Below are 21,157 nucleotides of genomic sequence, written 5' to 3'. Positions count from 1 at the left end.
GAAGCAGGTGCTAGGGGTCCCATTCAGAGTCTAAGGGGCCCCATGAGCACTGTAGAACAGGCCTTGGGGCTGGAAACAGGAGGGGACACAGCGCAGGAAGGAGTGGCAGCGACGGGCACAGAGCGGCAAGGAGGGGGAGCAGTCAGTTTAGGGGGGAAAAGGTCCATAAGACGCCTCAGCACCATAGACACACCTGGTTGCGTCTTATAGTCTGGAGTGTATTATAGTCCAAAAATACGGTATAAACTACACGCAAATCAACAACTCTCCAACAACACATATACAACGCTGTGGAATATGTTGGCACTATATAAAAAAAAAATTATAATAATAATAATAATACAATGGCATATAATTCTTACACTGCAATAAACATAGGGATTGAAGAAACTGTCTCCAAAGCCATCCCACATACTGTACTGGATCTAAAAAGATGCAATTATAAACTTTGTAATGTTATCTAAGATATGTAAGGATTGACACTCAGGTCAGCTTATCAGCTCTGATGCGGGAACACTCACAAAGGAGATACTATATTTGACTATGTATAAACTATCATAAAGAAGTACCTCCATCTACCTCCAGGACACCAATAACTTAATAGCCAACTGTCATTGGTCAAGTTCCAGAGGTCACTATGCTGGCTGCAACGGAAGAGGAGTCCCTCCATTCCAGTTATTATCAACCGAGGTTCCGTGGAATCCTATGGTTCCCTTAGAACCCTTCAGAGGTTCCGTGGCAATGTGCCATGTCTACAGGACTAAAAAGCTCAGTTTCCTCAATTTTAGTGGATCAAAATAGTCCCACTATATGGTTGATGCAACGGGCGGATTAATCCAATCCATGGCGCATCACTAAGCCCTCTTTTTGGGCTATTTACACAACTTCCATTGCGTTTAAACAGAGCAACAGTGGCAGCATGAGAGGGAAAGAGCGAGAGGACAAGTAGTAGCACAGAGGGGAGGAAGATGACTACAAGGCAGTATGTAGGCCCGAGGAGGATTCAGCGATGATAACACTGTGGAGAAGAAGATAATAAGGCAGCAAGGCCCATATGCAATTAACTTTTTCACCTGAGTTTCCTCCTAGGTGATATTTTCACAACTTGCAAATAAAATGCTTTTTAAACCACCAGCAAGCAAACAAATACTCAAAATAATTTTGACAGTACTTTTCACCTACTTTTTGCTACTTTTTCCATTGCAAAGTGCTAAAAAGTAATTTGAAATTGAAGATGAAAAATTATCTCTTAGGAGAAAACTCAGGTGAAAAAGTGAATTGCATATGGGCCCAAGAGAGAGACAGCACGGAGGTACATAAAAAGAGAGGTGAAAACCCATGGGGCAGAAGAGAAAACCGAGGCAAATGCAGAGGTTGGTGAGTATGTTTATCTCCCACCCACTGAGCACCAATGCAATTGGGAGGCAGTTTGTGGAATGAGGAGAGGAGAGACATAGTGAACAAAACCCACATGTCTGTGGGTGTACTGGCTGCACTTACAGTCAGGTCCATAAATATTGGGACATCAACACAATTCTAACATGTTTGGCTCTACACACAACCACAATGGATTTGAAATGAACATTATGTGCTTTAACTTCCAGCTTTAATTTGAGGGTATTTACATCCAAATCAGGAGAACGGTTTGGAATTACAACAGTTTGCATATGTGCCTCCCACTTGTTACGGGACCAAAAGTAATGGGACAGAATAAAAATCATAAATAAAACTTTAACTTTTTAATTCTTGCTTGCAAATTCACTGCAGTCAATTACAGCCTGAAGTCTGGAACGCATAGACATCACCAGACGCTGGGTTTCATCCCTGGCGATGCTCTGCCGGGCCTCTACTGCAACTGTCTTTAGTTCCTGCTTGTTCTTGGGGCATTTTCCCTTCATTTTGTCTTCAGCAAGTGAAATGCATGCTCAATCGGATTCAGGTCAGGTGACTGACTTGGCCATTGGATAACATTCCACTTCTTTCCCTTCAAAAACTCTTTGGTTGCTTTTGCAGTGTGCTTTGGGTCATTGTCCATCTGCACTGTGAAGCACCGTCTAATGAATTCTGAAGCATTTGGCTGAATATGAGCAGATGATATTGCCCGAAACACTTCTGAATTCATCCTGCAGCTTTTGTCAGCAGTCACATCATCAATAAATACAAGGGAACTAGTTCCAAAACGGTGGGAGGGGAGCAGGTATGTACCGTAAGCTGTTCTGATGCCCACCATTCCCCCTGTTCTCCTCCATCCACCTTTTTTGCTACCTAAATGCCCCCGGCAGCCTCTTCTGGGTCAGCCAGGCAGGAACGCTCTGCGCGTGACATCACGACTATGTCGTGCGCATGTGCAGCGTGCTCCTGGCCACAGGCCCATGACACACGCAGCTGGGCCAGCACCTATGCATTAATGCTCAACGTGGAAGAGGCTGCCGGGGGGCATTTAGGTATCCAAGCAGGGGTACGAAGGAAAACGGGGGGGGGGGAGCGGTGGGCATCATAAGAGCTTAACGTGCATGCCATTTTTACTACTCTCTTCAGCTCTGGTATCCTTTAAGCTGAATGCTCACCTGAATATGGAACCTCACAGCGATGCCACCCGATGAAGAGTGTTCCCCAATCCATCTTCTGACTCGCAGAAACACATGATGACACACGACGGGTGCGAATGAGAGGTTAAACGATCACGGTACTTTGCGTGGGAGTCGTTGGGGATCTTAAACATCCAATGCTTTGTGATGGGTGTAATTGGCATGTGTCCCTAAACTTTCTGTAATCAAACGCATGTACCCACATCACAAGAGCGGTTCATCCTCACAAAATCGCCGGTGGTCGGAAGAATCGCGCAAGAAATTGATGCGTGGGTAATGGGTACGAGCCATTAGAAGACAGTTTGTAATGAATCCAGACCAGGTTAGCAGGATCCCCGGTGGTTTCCCACCCAGAGAACAAACCTTAGCAGATTAGACTCAGCATCTCAGTGACCTTGCAATACAAACAGAACATTCTTAAGTCAACACATCTGATATTTTGCAATGATATTAAATAGCATTCTCTTAAGAGAGTCCTGTGGGCCCTTGCAGCACTTTTTTCAACCTTCCTTTATACACTGAAATAAAAATAATTTGTAAAGAGCAGCATATTCTACTGAACTGCATGCAGAGCACACCTCTCACACTAATAGTAGTGAATCAATTAGACATGCTCAATGAGGCAGACAGGTGTAGATTACTCCTACCACACTACTAACACTGTGCTCTATCCCTTCAGCATGTCTTTCTAGCAGAGCCCTGGAAAATTTACATTAGCTCCACAAATTAATAAGACAGTAGAAAAACCCTTGCAGCACTGCGTCCTTGGGTTAAAATTCTATTTATCCTTTGTAAGCTATGCTACTTTGTTGTCATTATTGAAGCAGACAATTGAGCACAATATCATGCTCTGATTTCAATGTCTAATTTATATGAATACATAACTGAGAATTCTGGCTATTTACCATCCACAGCACATTACAGAACACCACAGGCTGGAGAAAGAAAAGGCAAGTCATTGTTATTATTTTTTTGAAAAAATAAAAGTCATTGTTATTATTGGTGACATCTTCTCGGGAACAGTTAAAATTAGGGTAACATGATATTTGGAATCTGTTGGAATGCCATCAACATAGCTCCCAACTGTGCCTCTTTGGGGGCCCTGTCCCTCTTTCTCCCTCATTTGTCCCTCTTCCAGGACGTCCCTCTTTCTATGTAAATATATGTATTTCTCTACTAAAAAATGTGTTTAATTGGCTCTAAACTCTTTTCCCATCCTTTAAATTGATATATTTCTTATTTTCAAATGTTAATATGATGGAAAATGAACCAGGATGGAAAGGATCAGTGTAGTTTAATTTATAAAACAACATATTTTTCTTATGAAATCTTTATCATATGCGTGACTAGGAAGTGTGATGGGGGCGTGATCAGGGGTGTGGCAGGGGCATGGCCTAAGTGTCCCTCTTTCTCATCTCAAAAAGTTGGGAGGTATGCATCAATTCTAGTATGTCCAGAATCAACCAGTACATTATAGTTAACTTGTGGTCTTACAGTTTAATCTCTACTTCCAGTCAAATGGGATTGCGTAACCATGTGCAATAATTAAAGTATGACATGTGACATAATGAGATAGACATGCGTGTGTACAGTGTCAGGCATACACATAACTAGGCTGTGTTCCTCTTTTCTGTCCGAAAGGCAGTTGGGACCCAGCTGGATTATAACATATCCCTTACTGACAATGAATTACAGACATAAAGTCTTTTCTGCAAGAAAATAGCTTCTTAGAGCAGAGTGCGCTTCTAGTGCGCTTCTGTTTGCTTTTCAGCAATGCATATCAATCTGTAACATTGATGTGCTGATAAAAAAGCAGACAGAAGTGCACTGCTTGTTTCCATAATGTAGCGCAGGAGCCGCGTGTCAGCACGGTTCTGCATTGCACGTGACTCCCACAGGCGCAGCGCTTGCAATCCCATTCATTATAATGAATGGAATCATGGGCATAATCGCCCCAAAATGCAGGCAACCATGTGCTGCGATTCAGTGGTAAATTGCAGCGCATTTATGGAAACATCATATAGTGCAGTCTATGCACTCTGATGTCCCTGCGATCGCTTTTCCATAAGCTCGACTGAAAGCACGCATATGGAAACGAGCCCTTATGGCCCATACTCACGGGCTACAAATGTCGCGCCGCAACACGCGGCGCGCGCGTGTTGCAGTGACAGGTCGCCCGTGAGTATGCGGCGTTGCACTGGCGCGTACCCCGAACCGTCGCTCGTCGCTGATGTCGCCGGGCGATTGGCGCGGTCAATCGCCTGGCGACAGTCGCCGCCGCAACTCCGCCGCAACTGTCGCTAGTCCGCGTGAGTACGCGGATTAGCGACAGCAACCTCCATTGAAGTATACGGAGGTTCCGGCGGGGGGAGGAGGAACGTTGGCGACAGCTTCCATCGCACCGCAGGTCCCTCTTCCGCGTGTGTACGCGGAGGGACCTGGCGAGGAGCTGTCGCCGGCCTGTCGCCCACACGCTCACGTGTGCTGGCGACAGGCTCTAGAAGTTGCCCGTGAGTATGGGCCATAAGTGTGAACTAACAAGAAGCTTTTTTTCAATGTACATCATTGGATGACCTGGTTTATTAGAGAAACTTGTCACCGCAGACACCTGCATGCCTCTGTAGTCACACAGCTGTTTATTTGTTAAAGAGTACCTGAAGTGATAAAAAAGTGGCATGCTTATCATATCCCCACAGTTTGGGCAATTGCAAGAAAAATCAAGTCCAGTTTGCTGCTTCACTCATGATTTCCCCACTGCTCGGCAGCCATGAAAAACATAAAGTCCCATATAGACGCTCACTCACATTAGTGATCATTCCAGGTGACAGTTTTAGAAATGATTCCTGTAACTGGTTGCATATGGGTAAATAGACTGTTCTTTTCTATGGAGAGGCAATGGGTTACATCAACTGGTGGCTGGACAAGAGAAGCCCAACAATAGCAGTTTATTCATATGGATCATCTAATAATACAGCATGACTCATGGCTACACATCATCATAGGACTCTGGCTCACTGGCAAGCTTTCTGTTCTATGGCAATGGACTTGTTTCTGTGCTGTTTGGCATATTGTAAGTGGGATACTTGGCATTTACATAGTAATGGCTTTCTTCTGGCAATTTGACCATGCAGTTGTGAGAATCCGCTCAGCTGCCTGCGCAGGCAGGCAGCCTTTTGACCATTGTTTAGGTTTGCATGCTGCAGGACTCTGGAAAGGAGACCTTCTGTCAGTTGTGCAGCTTGTGTTGCTGAGGAATTTGCATACATTAGTCATGCAAATCCCTTACCTGCCTTCTTTTAATGACTGGCACTATAAAAGCATTCTGCTCCCAGAATGCTTTGCTGGACATTTCCCTTTCATGGTCTGTTCCTGATGGACACTCCTGGAGTGTCAGCCATTCCCGTTTGTTAAAGTTATCTTAGTGTAATTCGTGGGAATGCACTAGGCAGTTTCCCTAGTGCAGTTAGGATTGCATTATCTGTTTTGCCTGTTCCGTCTGTCTTGTGTTTGGATCGCGCTAGCCACTTTTCGCTAGCGCTGTGGATCGTTCTGTCTCCTGGGATCGCTCTAGCCACTTTTCGCTAGCGCTGTGGATTCTTCTGTTCTGTCTCCTGGGATCGCGCTACCCACTTTTCGCTAGCGCTGTGGATCCTTCTGTTCTGTCTCCTGGGATCGCGCTAGCCACTTTTCGCTAGCGCTGTGGATCCTTCTGTTCTGTCTCCTGGGATCGCGCTAGCCACTTTCCGCTAGTGCTGTGGATCCTTCTGTTCTGCTACTCTGTACCTGGATCGCGCTAGCCACTTTCGCTAGTGCTGTGGATCCTATCTCTCGCTTGTCCCTGTTTTCGTGTGTCTGTCTTGTCTGATACGAACGCTTGCTGTAGGCTCGGTGAGGTAACCGTTAAGCAAGCGCTCGCGTTCTCTGTTTCGTGTTTGTCTGTCTTTGGTTAGTTAGGCGTGCTTGTCCCTGTTGTGTGTAACACGCGGAGACCGCGCACGAACGCGTGCACTGTTGCAAATGAGTGCGGTGTTCGCGTTCAGCTAGCGTTTGTTATTTTCCTTATCTTTCTCTTTGTACGATTTTCTGTGCCTTTGCTACCCTTGTGCGCTGTCCTGCTCTGTCTTGTGTCTCTATCGGCAATCGCCAATCTTGCGATTGCGTTCCCACTTTGTTTCCTCTGTTGTGTGTTCACTGTCGCTGGGTGGCGGCTAGTTTGGTGGGCACACATTGGTTCTGTCCCTTTGCTCTGTTCCCTGTGGGCTATCCAGCCCTGCCTGATTTTACCTTGTCCTGGATCTGTACAATTCCCATTTGGCATCTGTGGCTGTGCAGCGGCTGTGTTCGCCTGCACTCCACAGCGCCATCTGCCGGTGGGAATTGCCCTCTGCGGGTGCATAGCACCTAGCCTGGGTGTCCTCAATTATACGCTTGTGGAGGAAATCCGCCGCGTCAGCGCACGTCTGGTGCGCTGACCACGGAGACGATTCCACAATCGTTACAGCAGTCCATCTTTCTTTGAGAATCTCCTTATTATGTCTGAACACTATTTTCTTATATCCTTTTCCTGTTTTATAGAGTTTAACTACCCTTTCTTCAGATTCTTTGACATTTCTTTTGCTTTCCCCGTGACTTAGTATCCAAAAAACATCAGTGCAGCACTAGATGAAAGATGCAAGGGTCTTACAGGAGTCCAGAAACTCATTGCCCTTTTATACACACCCATGCATTACAAGCAAACAAATCACAGGTGAAGATGGTTACCTTTAATTAAACCAGTTTGGGTCAAGTTGTGTGCATGTTATCAGGCCAAATCACTAAGGGCCTGAGCCCACTAACGCAGTTGTGTGCAGCTGTTTCCGCTTTTCAGCAACACATCAATGTTACGGACAGTGGCGTATCTGGGCAAAATAGCGCCTATGGCAAACACTGAAATTGCCTCATTCCCGGCGAATCTCCGTGCAAAGTACAGCGAGCGCTCAACTTCCCGTTTGCGCCCATAGTGTAAAACCGTGTGATGTCACCCACAGGAAGATGGATCGAAGAACATGTCCATGGGGGATGTTGCTGGATCCATCTTCTTACCAGTTAGTATTTAACTTTGAAACAGTAAGCTGACTAAATGTTCTATTTCCTTTCTCCCCCTAGCCCAGTATCTACTTGCTTATCTATTTATTGCTGGTCAGTGTTCTTATCAGGATGATCTCCTGCAGCTCTGATGAAAGCTAAGGACCTTTGAATCTTCTCACTAGCAACTGTTTGTACTGTGAGTCTGCTGAGAGCAATGTATTGGCAGCTTAGGCTGTAAATCAGGGGTCTCAAACTCGCGGCCCGCGGGCCATTTGCGGCCCTCGATACAGTATTTTCTGGCCCACGCGGGGAAAACCTTCCTTATACTTTGCCTCTGTGCTCCCATATAATCGGCCGCATCCGCATCCCCGCCGCATCCATCTCACTGAAGCAAACTATTTAGTGAGAGGGGCGGGCAGAGGCGGCGATGCGCCACGATTGACGTCAGGAGGGGCAGAGCTGAAGCTGAAAGCTCTGCCCCTTCCAGGAAATGCCGGCGGATTGCCCCCCGGGCGATTTGGGGGCTCTGCAGCCTTTGTTTAGAGGCGGGGACGCGGCGGATCACTCGTATGGGACCACTGAAGCGAACTGTAAGTTACATTTCAATAGGAAAAAAAGATCGCTTCAGTGAGAATGTGATTTTGAATAAAAATCAATGCAAGGGGTGCCATGTTCAGAAGAACTGTTGATGATCTTCACTCAATGTTCTATTCATGTTCTGGACACTTCCTGTTCATAAGAAATAATTAAAACTGTTAATATGTTCATAAGAAATAATTAAAACTGTTAATAATGACATTTGAGCACTTTTTTTGTGAAATCCCTTATGCGGCCCAGCCTCATCCTGACTTTGCCTCCTGCGGCCCCCAGGTAAATTGAGTTTGAGACCCCTGCTGTAAACCTTACTATGCCTATATAGCAGCTCTCTTGATGTTACAGTGCACAACTACAGGTAAAAAGATCCACATGCCCTTTGCTTTTATCAGTGCAGCACAGGAGATCATCCTGATAAGAACACAGATCAGCATTATCCCAGTCTCTTCCTGCCACCCTCAGCACAGTTGTACCCACTCACATCTGCTCGGTGTGTGTCACTGTGCAGCAGCTCCAGCTACACACACATACATCCTCTACTCTCCCATCCCCATCAGCCCCAGCGGCACGCACGCAGAGCTCCGGGCCAATCAATAGGGGGATGCGAGTGGTGTTGCCGGGGCAACACAGAAGCTGGCAGCAGAGAGGTGGACGCTTGGATGGGACACAGACACAGTCGTCTGCCTGTTGCTACTTGTACGGGCAGCTGGGCTGGCTGGGAGGGAGGGTGATTTGCAGATAGGTGTCTGGTGACAGATGCTGAAAAGCGGACACAACTGTGCACAACTGTGTTAGTGGGCTCAGGCTCTAAGTCATGTAACATTTGATCAGAGTCATTTTGGTAGTTTGTATAGTGATTATGAATTACAAAGATTAAACACAGTTGTTTGAAAAGAAATGGCTTCAGCCAACCACCAACCATGAGTGAAAGAAACGTTTTTGTGTTATCATTCATATTCTACGAAAAATGGTTAAGAACTCATACATAGTGCCACGGTATGTAACCTTATGAGCATAACTGTAGTGGTGGAGATGAGTATGTGATCGCTTCATTATCAAGACAGACAACACCATAAACTCCCAGCCCTATAGCTCTTTTTTCCTTCTTCTGTATTATTGTGCATATGAACCTGGTGATCCAGCAGGTAAAGATCTTTCCATTTCACTACAGTTTAGGCAAATAAAAACAAATCCAAACAAGTTTGCGGGATCACTTGTGATTTCCCCACTGCTCTGCAGCCTTGAAGAACCTAAAGGTCTACATAGATATTGAATCACATTAGCCTGTTCCAGGTGACAGTTTTAGGAATAGTTGCTGTATATTGAAAGTGCTCTTTGCTATAGAAATGCAATGGTTTACACCAAATGATGGTTAGACATTGTTGATACAAATCCTTAAATAAATCTGCAGTGTTTCTACTTCCTGATTCATGAAGGCAGATATATAGTTAACATCCTATGCTTTCAAATGGGCTCATCTGCCATCTCTGCCATTGCAGTCAGGTGACACAGGGGAGAGATCAAATTACAACTTGTGATTAGACACAAATGAGGAGGATTAAACAGGCTAAACTCTCTAAATATATACAGGGTGCATTTCTCTATGTTTTCCTTCTGTCCTGTGCAAGAGTTCAGGTTCGCTTTAATACGGCACGACGCTTGGCTACACAACACCATGAGACACTGGCTCTCCGGCAATCTGTTCTATGGAAATGGGAAGTGTGGAGGAGGTGAGCAGGATGAGTACTGGGAACTACAATCACAGCTGGCTGAAGCTTTTCCAGCCATACTGGCTGCTGGAGACAGTGGAGGCTGCCACTGTCAGAGGGAATCCATGCACATGCTACATTGTCAGCCAAAACAATCACTAACAATTGTTATAGACAAAGAAAATCATGTGTGTCTGTGCGTGTGTAGAGTAATCAGATGTACAGTATTGTGTCTGTAGAGTATTATCAATTTGAAAATGGGAAAAGACATAATGAAAAGACTTTAAACATGACACAGTTGCATAGATAAGCTGTAAAAGTATCTCCTTCCCAAATGATATGAGCCACCCACGCCTTAGATAAACACAATGGCATTTAAAGGGCTTTACATTCTAAGTAATTGCTCAAAAGCTTCCAGTTGTATTTTTAGCCTTTCCAATAAACAAGCAGCTGTAAAGTGAGTGCAGAGTCTGCAGACATGAGAGATAACTGTTTTTAGTCATTGAATGGCAGTGCTGGAATAGACTGACTGCACTTACATCAATGTAATGCAAACAAAAGTCTAGCTAAAAGTTACGGCAAGTTATTTATATCCTAGCTTGTCACCACCCACCATGCTTTCAAAACATATGAAATATCCTTTCATTGGCTTATGTTCTATCATACTGAGTCCAAAGAAAACATAATTACTACACACTAATCCAACAGTGCCAAAAAATAAAACATTAAAGAAACTCTGTCAATAAGCAATAATGAATCAAACTGCCTAAACTACTTATCAGATTGCTGAATAACTTAATTTAACAGCAACATAATGTCAATAATAAGCTTATGTAAGACATTCATATATTTAGTGTTTCTATAACATACCGATAGTTGCTTAGTTTGGTTGAAAAAAAAAGACATTTGTCAATGAAGTACAACCCAAAAATATGGTACATTCATGCCCAGCCCCCTCGCATATCCAGTTGATCCAGGGGAAGGCGAAATACACTTTACACGGTCTGGGGCCTTAGCCATAAAATATAAAAAATAAATAATTTGAAGGATTACATTTTAATTTAAGGCTTTCAGATGGCAGATGGTCAGAAAAAAATCTTTGGATCAACACCACCAGGAATTACCTAGTAATTATAGCAATGGATGTCCTTTAATGCAAGGAATACATCTAATCCCCCTTTAAATGCATACGGATATAACATTTGCCATAACTTCTTTTTGTGGTAATACATTCCACATTTTAACCACATAGATGACAAAAAACTTTTTTATTCCATACCCAAGATTATGCCCTCTTGTCCTTCGTTCAAGCCTAGGGACACAAAACTTATCTGCCAAGCTTATATATTGCCCACCGCTCAGGTCACCACTCAGTCAGGAACCAATGAGGAAAATAAATTCTTCAGCAAACAATTTACTGGCACACTGTAGAAAAGTATCCTCTTTAAAGAAAACCATTACTAAACTAAAAGTTGCAAAAGTTACATACTTACCTCAGTAGCATGGAAACATTTGTGCACAGAAGGAAAATCTGCACACAAGCAGCTCAGTGCTACTGTGTAGGAGTGAGCCATTCCCACACCTGCACAGTTTGGCCACGCTTGTACATGGACGTGAGCTTGGCGGCGCATACATATTTGACAAGCTCTTGTCAAATATGTTCAGAGGGACCCACCACTGCCTGGATCCGTGGAGTGAAGGAGAATGAGAAGTCTCTGGACTATCCAGAGAGGCGCTCACATCAATTCACTGCTTTAAAGGCACAATTGTATTGACATGAGGAAGCGGGCCAGCACTCATGAAACAAGTTTTTTTCTCACAGGTACATTTTAAAATGTATACACTGCAGGACACTGCAGGACACTGCTGTTGTCATTCACCTTCAGTCATTGTAAAATCATTGTATTGCTAGGATTTGTGGATTTGTCCAGCTTAACATTCGGTAAACAAACTGCAAGAAAATGCACATAACACTGTCATAGTCTAGAGGCTAGAATAGTGGTCAGGCATTTGACAAGTGTTTGCCACAGCAGTTAGAAAGCTGTTAGTCAAGGATTAGGGTCAATCCTTCAAAGAAAAATATCAACTTGTATACAAAGATTAATCAGTGTGTTGTAATACATTAGTGTGCCCCAAGCTTACAGTGGAGGAGAAGCTCTCCCTTTATTCACTGTCCAGCATAATCCTGGGCACTAATAATATAAGTCACTGTATCCACTGCCTGGCTCTATCCCCATGCCCTGAGTGTGCTAGACTGTCATTTATGAATGGAGACATACAGTACCACTGTGATAGCTCCTCATTTATGGATCACAGTCTGCACTGATTGAGTCAACCATTGTTTACAAATAGGAGGTGTTGTAATTAGATATAAATCTGATCTGATCAAGCGTCAAGAGCCCCCAAACAGCTGTTAGCTCTTCTGGTTCATCTTCCAGTACCCATCTGCCTGCCTGCCTGACCACCTTTGTTTGTTCCTATAGGACTGCACGTCTATTGCGTTACTATACACAATAAAGTAACACACTGTTAGTGAGTGCATCCTGTCTCTTTCCTCGTATTGTTTTACACTGTGATTAGATAGGTAGCTATGGAGCAATCTACTTATTAACATATTATTGCTATAGGTCTGTACAGATACTCAACTGCTGTCACCCTAATCATTACAAGTGACGTTTTTAGAAAGAATCGGTGTACAATTGCTACTTGTCTAGAGTCAAGGAGGCAGCTGTATTCTATGGAGGGTGGTTGGGGAATATGACACAAACTGTCATTTATGTTGATCACTCAGGCAGGAGTCGTACTTCTCTCAATTTTCTGTACAGGTTTTATGCGCACCATGGCCTCAATTCATAAGGCATTACCACATGCAGTAATGCTGAAAACAGCAGACTTTCCCGAGCACTTAGCAAAGTGTCAATTCATAAAGGCTGTTACCCCATGAAAAACTGATAATACTGAGCAGTGAGGAAAATTACAGACTTGGCTGTATTTACCTCCAACACATGTCAGTAAATTGTCAGCAAATGTCAATTCATAAAGCCTTCAACAAGTGGTAAGTCAGACGATAATTACCGACACCTCTGGTGAGGTCTTAACAAGTTACCGACACCTCTGGTGAGGTCTTAACAATGCAAAGTGCAGGGAGCCAAAAGTCTGTGCAGGGACCCGAAGTCTGTGTGAGTCGTCTGTGCAGGGAGCCAAAGTCTGTGTGAGTCATCTGTGCAGGGAGCCGAAGTCTGTGTGAGTCATCTGTGCAGGGAGCCGAAGTCTCTGCAGCTCTGTGCAGGGAACCGTAATTACAGCTTGTAACAACAGAGAGATATCGCCACACTTCTGCTGTACCGCTCAATGGGCTGTGGTAATTTACTGAACTTCAAAGGCAGCTGTGAAAATCTTCATGAATTAGCACACAAAGGTCTAAAATACGGAATGCGGTATTTTCCCTCCCAGATTGTTTTTATCGCACTGCTTTTATGAATCGAGGCCCATGTGTGTTTTTATGTAGAAAAATGTGCATGATTGTTCACAGCAGCTAATAGAAAAACTGCACAAAGTATGTGGAATTATGCTGCAGGATGTCAGATTTTTTTTAAGCATGTAAAAATGCATTGAAGTGTGAACTAGCCCATTCATAACATGGGTTCTGTTTAAATGGGTTTTCTGAGCAGAAAACCTGCACAAAAACATTTGTGCACAGTGGTGCACAGATAGTACAGATAGTCTTTAAATATCTGCTTGATAGTGTCACAAAACAAAACCCCTGCATCTCACTTCAAATAACTATCAAGCCTCTCAAACCAGTTTAATGCCTGGTACACACCTTCAATTTTTATTGGCCAATCACTGAGCAATTTTACCACCACCATGTAGTATGAGAGTTTACCTACACAATCTGCTCATAGTATTCAAAATCTGTTGACCCTCATGGTAGTAGAATTGGTCAATCATTGGCTAATTAGACTTGAAGGTGTGTATCAGGCTTAACTTGGGTGCAACGGGGCAGAGTTATCACAACCAGTGCAAAGAACACTGAAGCAAATCTGGTGCACTATATGTGCAGAAATTTGCCCAGTCGATCAATCAATGTCCATGCACAATTGCTCCATTTTTGCAACTGTTCTGCTGCAATTTTTCTTGCGCTGGTTTTGTTCTATATTCCTTAACATTCCTTTTAAAGCGAATCAAGAGATGAAAAACTAACTATAACAAGTAACTTGTCTGTATATCTTATCTAAAGTTTAGATAGTTTACACAGCAAATCTAGCTGCAAACAGCTTCAACATTATATGATTATTTCTTCCTGTGATACAATGACAGCAGCCATATTCTGCTTGTCATCATTACACAGGCAAACTGCTCTACATCTCCAGCCCTCAGCCTGTGAAAACTCCACTCCTCTCTCCTCCCCTCTCTGCCCCCTTGCATCTGAAATCTCTGGCTGGTAACGCCTCCTTCTCCTCCTTCGGGAAAAGCCTCCTCCTCCCCAGACTGAGCTCCCATGAGCACTTGCTACATGGGACTCAGAATGCATAGGTGCTGGAGGAGCTTTTGGTGAGGCTTGTTTAGTTTATCGTGAATAAGGGTATTAAAACAAAAATGAAAAGTATTTGGCTTGATGAATGCCCTATAAACTATATGTAAGGGGCACAATTATGCAATGAGTAAAAGTTTATCACAGATTCACTTTAACGTTCACAGTCAAGAAAGAGTTGTGTTTTTTTTGTCAAAATGACAAAGCAGTTTTGAGCTTGGGTAATTCATGTACAATGTGATTTCAGGTATAGGTCTGCTTTAAGAAAATCATATATCCACTGCCAGTAGGCAGGTTGCTATGGAAATCAAGTTATATAGTGATAATTATTTCGATAATGAATGGTTATTTTCCTTTTCCTTCAGATCAATTGCTCAGTATACTGTATAATTCTTTGTGCAGTGTAATAAACATAAAGCAATTACATCCCTTATAATGGGCAACGACCTCCAGACAGGCAGTCCCTGTGCACAGCCAGACTGCAGTTTTCCCAAATGATGACCTGGTGCCACAGTGATGTAGACAAAGGGGCCCAGTTCCTCTACTGAAAATTAAACACAGCTGGATTGCAGCTGTGTCGTATCCACCTAAATCAGTGCCCCAGACCGAACCAAACTCAGCAATGCTTTCAAATTCACCACTGTGATGTGGAGGAATTTTGAGTGACCCTGCGGATTTTCATATCTGCACAAAATCTGCCAAACAGCCTTTTTATTATTATGAAAAGAATTTTGAATTGAGATTTGAGATGTAATTATTACAACATCAAAATATGTCTATTGAGCAATCCTAATACAGTACTTGCTTTCCTTTCTTCCTGCTCAGAAATATGCTACAATAGCTTTGCCTGTGTGCAACAGAACTTGTTACACCACAGACATAAGACCATGATTTAGACACCGCCGGTAACACTTTTATGGGGCGACCTTACTCTGTGTGGAGGAAATCTGAGTACACAAATGATATATCAATCCTGGGCTGTAATTTTTTGCAATTAGATGTCAAAGTTTGCAGCCCTCACCTGGATCATATCAGAACACAATAGGATTACTGAAAGGTTAACCTCTTTGCGACCGCGTCACGCCGACGGGCGTGGATGCGGCGGCAGCCCCAGGACGTCCTAACACCGATCGGCGTAAGGTCCTTGGGGCGTTGTTTGCGGGTGATCACGCGCACCGATGCACGCGCATCCCCGCTCTGATGGCGGAGCTCTGCTCCTTCTTCAGTCTCCCAACGCCGATTGCCACTGGGAGACTTTTAGACGGCGAAACCGCCTCCTTTTATTGCTGTACAGCACTGCGCTGTAAGGCAGCGCTGTACTGGGGACAGCCGTGTGACATGGCTGTCCCCTCCAGAAGCAGGGAAGTGATCGGCTGTCATAGGCTGAAGGGATGTCATAGGCTGACAGCTGATCACGCTGATTGGCTGGCGGGGGGGGGGAGGGGCGAGTAAAACAAAAAAATAGGAATATTTATTTAAAAAATAAACAAATATTTATAAAAAAATAAATAAACATCAGATCAGACCCCACCAACAGAAAGAAAATGGGGGGGGGGGGGGGGGGGGAATCACTTGTGTGCTGAGTTGGACGGCCCTGCAGCGAAGCCTTAAAGCTGCAGTGGCCTATTTAGTGAGAAATGGCCTAGTCTTTAGAGGGGTTTAACACTGCGGTCCTCAAGTGGTTAATGAATTAGCACTTGTATGGCCGCAGTAATGTGCAAGCACCTACAGTAAAGGTGACCATACACTTATAGATATGCAGCAAATTCGACCATCAGGTAGATTCCTGTCAGATGCTTGTCAGGTCGAATCTGACAGGAATGTATCTGATGTGTGCCACACACAAGGAACAGGTTTCCAATCGATTTCAGAATAAAACCTATTGAAAATCGATCGAAAATGCATTATTGCACCATTCAATCCAATGCAACTCTATGGGCCACCAATCTGTTGCCAGCAGCCGATCGACCTAGATTTTCCATCCAGACCGGTCGAACAAATTGATCAAAATCGGTCGGAAATCGATCGATCATGCTTCCTGCTACATCAATTTCTAGCCGATTCGATCAGAGCGGTCGAATCGGCCGTTGAACGATGGCTGAAATCTTCCAGTGTATGGGCCCCTTAAGAACTTAACAGTACAAAGGGATAATTAAACACAAGCAATGTTTACTTGTAGTGGGAAAAGTATGAGACAGATTACTAAAGCATAAATCAGCACAGATATAGCTTAAAGATGAACTGTACTCAATATAGCATAATAAATAAATTGCTTATTTTTTACATTACTTTATAAATTATGTAGGTAGTGTTCACCCTATTGTAAAATCTTTCCTCACCCTGATTTACTTTCTGAAATGTACCCCATCTTTACTGTTGGTAGGTGCATCACTGCAGAATGTTTCTTTACTGTGTGTTTCAAAACTCAGGGCTTTACAATTTTATAAGTGCACTACAAGTGCATTTATTACAACTTTACATTTCTGGGCTCTGCATCGTAAGAGTGTAAAACATACGTATAAAAAAGGGCAAAGGTTATCAACTAAGGTCATGAAAAGGATGAGGACCTACATTCCAAGGAAGATCTATAGAAAGTGAGTCTACGTTAACAAAAAATGATTTGGATGTGATTTTAATTATCCTTATAGACAGAAACTATTAAAACCAGTCCCATGATCTCAAGGGCAATAGGCAGAACAAGGGGATATATGCAGGGAGTAAGGCCTCTTTCCATGGGTGGCTGAACTGCGCTTGTTGGACAGCTCAGCCCCCCAACTGTCGGCCACCAGCACCTTCAGGCTGCAATTCAATGCAGCTAAATGGCTGTAACACCATGTGCAACGTCGTTTGACAGTGGTTTTACCTGGCGGTAAAAAACACAGCATGCCACTTCTGAGGCTGCCAACAACTCTGCTTAGATGTATCTCCATAGGGTGGCCGCCCACCCACCCAAGACCCATGTCCAGTGCTAGCAGCCAGTGCATGAGATCAGCTGACAGGAGGTGAATTCACCGCCTTTAGCCTCTAGTGGAAAAGAAGATTTTACCATAATGTAAGGAAATTAATCTTTGCTGTTAGTGGTGAAGTTGTGGAATGCCCTGAAGATGGTAAAGGCCAAATCATTAGCAAAATCTAACTCCACAGTTATACTTACCCAATGATAGTCACATTGCTTTGAGCCAATCACCAAAATTACAGTTTGCTCAGGTCCTATGGCTTTGTTCACACTACAGGTCCTGCAATGCTCCCAGTCTGTGATCTGCAAGGACAGCAATGTCTAATGTTTCCACTCAGTGCTGTGCTGCTGAGGAATGAATTTATCCCAAAGCTGAACACATTTTTGTGCACAACACAGTGTAATTGAATAGGGTCAGTGCTGCACCTGACATAAGCATGGTGGTCATGCATTCCAGTAAAACTTACAACCACCGAACAAACACCCCTAGGTGAGGGAGCCCTGATAAAGGTTAAATATACCTGCTGCAATTTCCAGATTTGTAAGGAACAAGGAAAGTCAAGTATCTGCACAGTCATGATCTACCACAGGCCAGGTTTAAGCCTCCCATAACTCTACAGGAAAATTACAAAGAGAGGCTTATTGTGGGTAAAGAACAGAATTAAAACCTTAATCTTTCAAGAACTGCCATACTTGTATTTTATTATAAAGGGATTCAAGTGGGATTAATAAAGAGCAATAGTTGAAGTGCACATTTCATTTTCTTATACATAATGAAGAACATTCAGCACTATGATTAGAGGTTTATGTTTAGTTAGCTTTCAGGTTAAACCTGAAAGAATTCTGATGTTGCCTAAAGGATGTGGTAAAGCTGGGACATTGGTGGATGGAGCTGGACAAGGCCCTCTCCAACTATATCCACTTTGATGAAATCATTTTTTCTATTACCTCATTAGATCTCATGAAATGTTTGTACAGTTGAACAGATCATCAAAGTCCATCCTCACTTATCCATAAGTCCCTCTGAGCAACAGGAATGCTTTGACATGTGTGGTGCAAGCAAGCTTAAAATCTTCTGTTTCACAAATCTGTGTTTGATTAAATATTATTCTGGGAAGTCCGATAGATGAATTTCAGGTTCGGAAACCAAGGTACCGAGAAGAAAATGAGACAAAAATCACCAGGAGCGTCAATAGTGTAGTATTTCTGGGAAATGTTAAGATATAAATACTACTCACGAACATGGGATGCTTTAGGCAACTACAAGTTCAGACATGTGGAGAAAGACCACCTCCATGCAGTTATGATGACTTGGTTGGTTCAACGAGGGCCACACTCCAGAAAAAAAAAAAAGACCACTGGATATAGTCGCAGAGGTAACCCCTGGGATGGGGGAGGAGACAATGCAAGATGGGAGGATGCGCCACAATTGTGATACTATATGTAGTGAGTGGAGGTAGATACAGTAATAGAAACATTTAGCACATTATGAGCTTAAAAACCAAATTCTTGGTAAATAGAGGAGGTAGTGGTGGACTTACCTCCTCCAAGTAGACACACAACGACTGTAGTAAAGACAGTCAATATATTTTATTTATGAACTCCAAATATGCAACGCGTTTCACAGGTTTGATCCCACTTCATCAGGCAATAACAACGGAGCAATAGCATATGTGGTCAGTAGAAGAGCCAGAGGTGCCTGGCTCTTCTACTGACCACATCTGCTATTGCTCCGTTGTTATTGCCTGATGAAGCAGGATTTGGAGTTCATAAATAAAATATGTTGACTGTCTTTACTACAGTCGTTGTGTGTCTACTTGGAGGAGGTAAGTCCACCACTACCTGCTCTATTTACCAAGAATTTGGGTTTTAAGCTCATTTAGCTTCCTTTTATCCTCTTGGCGCCTCTGTTCTCCTGCATAATATTGAGTCCACCCTGGGTGGAGGGTTGAACCCCCTTTTTCTCATCTACAGAGAGCGACTTCTTATTCCTGAGTGGGGTCAGGAAAATCTCCCCACCTGCCTTTACAGTGGTTGCCTAATGGTAACCCTGGTTTGTGAGTATTGATATTTACTCTATCTAGTAACTATTTACCAGTACATATTACATTATTGGGGCTCTTGGTGTTCCTTGTTTTTATTTAGCACATTATAAGAGGTTAAGATTTTTGTTAGACACCAATAAAAAGACAACACATTTCATGGGACCTGCCCACTTCCTCGGGTCCATACAAGACTATGTATCTCCATTCAGAGCGCCAAATGGAGCTTGATGGACTGAAAAAGGACAGAAAATAAGGACATTGTTGCCAGCAGCTTTTTTAAGGCAATGCTCATTATTACATTTTAAATTGTTTTAATTGAAAATTTTCCAGTAACAAAGCATAATAAGAGAGTTTAAACTTTGGATAGAAGTTGCACATTGCAGGGGCTTAGGAAAATTTGGCCTAGAACAGTATTTCTCAACATTATCACAGGATGTACTTCTTTATGAAACATAGTGTTTGTCAAGTACACCGTATTATCAATAACATACCGTAATCTCAAGTACCCCTTGACATATACAGTGTATATATTTGCTAGGACTAAACAACAGTTTTTTGCAAATTATTTTTAAACATTTCTTTATGGTTTTTATTAACTAAAAATATTTATTCATTCATATCTGCTGTATATATGTATATATGATATATAATTTTATTTTAATCCCCAAGCACATTGCAATAAACTGACTATGGCTAGTTCAAGTACAGCCTTTTCACCATTTTTTATTGTAGTACAGTATGTAGCTGAGATCATACAATACATCGGTAGGATTGGTAGATCAAAAGACAAGAACAGCCAATAAGCAAGATTAATGTAGTGATAAATGTGAGTGGAGAGTTGGTGGGGGGTGAAAATAAAATGAAAGAAAGAGTTTATTTTTGAAATAGTAGAGAGAAAGGAGGGAAAGAAAAGCTAAGGCTCAACACATACCATACAATTTTGGTTGTTCAATCTTACCACTTTCATGTAGTATAAGAGCTTATCCAATCAATCATTCAAGGTATTTTCAATATGTTGGCCCTTATACTACATAGATTTGGTAAATCTGTACAACCAAGATTGTATGGTGTTTGTTGAGCTTAAAGGGAACCAGAGAAGAACGTATGTTGAAAATGTAAAAAATATGTTATACATACCTGGGGCTTCCTCCAGCCCCATAAGCTTGGATCACTCCTACGCCGCCGTCCTCCGCTGCCTCTATCGTCGGTACCGGGTCCCGTCACTTCCCTTGGACGCGGACAGTCTTCCGCATGCGCAGGGGCTCCCTCCGGCTCTGTACGCATGCGCCTGTGCAGCACGGAGGGAGCGCACTGCGCTTGCGTCGACTGGCCGAAGTGACGGGACCTGGTACCGGCGGACAGAGGCAGTAGAGGACGGCGGCGTGGGAGTGATCCAAGCTTATGGGGCTGGAGGAAGCCCCAGTTATGTATAAATATGTTACTTTTTCATCTCTGGTTTGCTTTAAGACCAGTAAAAATGGGGCTGATTGGGATTATGAAGGGGTTAAAGGTTTAAAAACACTAATGGGGGAGGGCAGAGTGAGAGAAATTGATTAATCAAGGCTCATAAGAGCTTAGTATATGCTCAGATTAAGGGCCCATTCACACCTAAAATCAATAAACACTACCGATTAGTGTTAGCATTTTGCGCGGGTGATTTTTCT

At 43.2% G+C, this 21,157-nt stretch overlaps 1 protein-coding gene and 1 long non-coding RNA gene across 3 annotated transcripts in view; one reads left to right on the top strand and one right to left on the bottom strand.

The window, feature by feature from the left end:
• PALM2AKAP2 (PALM2 and AKAP2 fusion) overlaps positions 1-21,157 on the bottom strand; it is a 387,246-nt gene that overhangs the window by 332,327 nt on the left and 33,762 nt on the right. The window lies entirely within an intron of this gene.
• The window catches only part of LOC137515421 (uncharacterized), a 67,075-nt gene that overhangs the window by 22,186 nt on the left and 23,732 nt on the right, over positions 1-21,157 (top strand). Inside the window, exon 2 of one of the 2 annotated variants that reach the window (XR_011020533.1) lies at positions 3,503-3,538. The exons of the other annotated variant lie outside the window; for it this stretch is intronic. This is a non-coding gene — a long non-coding RNA (uncharacterized lncRNA). The remainder of the gene's footprint in view (positions 1-3,502; positions 3,539-21,157) is intronic. 2 annotated transcript variants of the gene reach the window in all.

Source organism: Hyperolius riggenbachi, chromosome 1 (assembly GCF_040937935.1).
Source record: "Hyperolius riggenbachi isolate aHypRig1 chromosome 1, aHypRig1.pri, whole genome shotgun sequence".
NCBI classification, from domain to species: Eukaryota; Metazoa; Chordata; class Amphibia; order Anura; family Hyperoliidae; genus Hyperolius; species Hyperolius riggenbachi.
This window is presented reverse-complemented; position numbering and strand designations above follow the sequence as displayed.